This window comes from Lipotes vexillifer, unplaced genomic scaffold (genome assembly GCF_000442215.2).
Source record: "Lipotes vexillifer unplaced genomic scaffold, Lipotes_vexillifer_v1.1 scaffold1108, whole genome shotgun sequence".
Classification (NCBI taxonomy): Eukaryota; Metazoa; Chordata; class Mammalia; order Artiodactyla; family Lipotidae; genus Lipotes; species Lipotes vexillifer.
Window position 1 is genome coordinate 277,246 of NW_006770064.1, and position 2,110 is coordinate 279,355.

Here is a 2,110-nt window from a genome sequence, read left to right on the forward strand (position 1 = left end):
AAGTAAACACTAAAATTTTAGATACAATCACTGTTCTATCAATGTGAACATGTGATTGTATTCACACATACTTCTGTCCCAGCATCAGCCTGATGGTCTCTGTTTCAAGCTCTGTTGTCCAGAGCTGACTAAAAACTATCCATAATTACTCTGTCAAATCTGCCATACTTCACTCAGATAGATGATAGCTCCTGAAAAAAAGAAGAGCATCAATGCTCAAAAGCACTTCAATAATTTGCCATTACTGGGGAGTCTGATGTTTCATGTAAGCAAAAATTATATGATTATGGAAAATTGGCTTGTTTTCACTAAAAGGACCACAACAAACATATATGTTTTTAGAGAGGAACAGGGCAAGAGTACAACTGGAAGCCCCGAACTGCTAAATAAAGGATGTTCTATCCTTTATCCTGACAGTAAACTTCCATAATAACAAAACTGAAAAATGTGTGTAATTTATAATTTTATATGACTGAGAGTGGACAGAATAACAAAGATTACTGAAGGTGGTTATAACTGAACAGACCTAGAGGGTTCTGTTAATATTTCATTAATATTTGAATGAGTGTTAAAGGTACATATTTAACAAAAAACATATTTATTCTATGAAATTTATTTTTCTTGGTTGTAGTCCAACAAAATTGCTAATAATGTTTTTATAATCACTTATAAAAGTCTTAAATAAGTGAAGTCTTAAATAGCTTATTATTAATTTCAAGTTGTAAAAACTTGAGGCAGTAACAATTGCAATTTTCTATAAAATCCCTAAAGTATTTCTCAATTCATAGAAATAAAGTATAAATTTTACATATCATATTAAGACATTATAATGTGATTGCATAAATCATTAAAAAATACGTCCGGCTTCCCTGGTGGCGCAGTGGTTGAGAGTCCGCCTGCCGATGTAGGGGACACGGGTTCGTGCCCCCGTCCGGGAAGATCCCACATGCCGGGGAGCGGCTGGGCCCGTGAGCCATGGCCGCTGAGCCTGCGCGTCCGGAGCCTGTGCTCCGCAACGGGAGAGGCCACAACAGTGAGAGGCCCGCGTATATATGGGCCAAAAAAACCAAAAAAACTGTCAATAATGCTCTTTACCATTGTATATTCCAAAAAACCACCATAGAAAAATCTGTTTATCTAGCAAAGCTTAGAATGTTAGACTACTGAGGGAGAATACCACCTTGAATGAATCTTCTCTGTGTTTCAGAAAGGAGAGTTCAAGGAAATAAATACATAAATATATCTATATATAGTTTTATATATTTAATATTTACTCCTAAATGTATATGTTTATATACATTTATATGCATTTATACTTATTTATAAATTTGTTTATACATGTATATATAGAAATGTATACACTGTACATATATATATATAGAGAGAGAGAGACAGACAGACAGACAGAGACAGAGACAGAGAGAAGAGAGGGGGAAGGGAGAAAGTATTGAAGTCTGAGCTTGATAGTTTAGGAAGAGTCATTCAAGAAACTGATTAAGAATTAACCTGCTTTATGACATAATGTCAATATTGGTAGACACTGTAATGTCTTCATAACAAACTACCTGGAAAAATATTTGCAGGCATTTTCTGAAGTAAAGGGTGAGGTTATCTACTAATTTATAGTCTTATCCTGTGGAAGAATATACTGGAATAAACTGTTGTCTTGACACAGATGGTCATTGTTATCATTAGAAAACATTTTAATGTAATCATACAAGTTGCTATCATATGTACCATTATTTTCACCATCTTGTAAATAAATAACTAGGTCTGTATATTCTGTCTTAAGTTCTTCCTCTTTGAACATTTTTTTTTTTTTTTCCTTGCGTTATGCGGGCCTCTCACTGTTGTGGCCTCTCCCATTTGCGGAGCACAGGCTCCGGACGCGCAGGCCCAGTGGCCATGGCCCACGGGCCCAGCCGCTCCGCGGCATGTGGGATCTTCCCGAAACGGGGCACGAACCCGCGTCTCCTGCATCGGCAGGCGGACTCTCAAGCACTGCGCCACCAGGGAAGCCCTCTTTGAACATTTTTTATGCTGGATTTTAATAGTGAAAATTAATTTCTAAAAGAAAACTATTATAGAAGAATAGTTTTCATGAATCTTC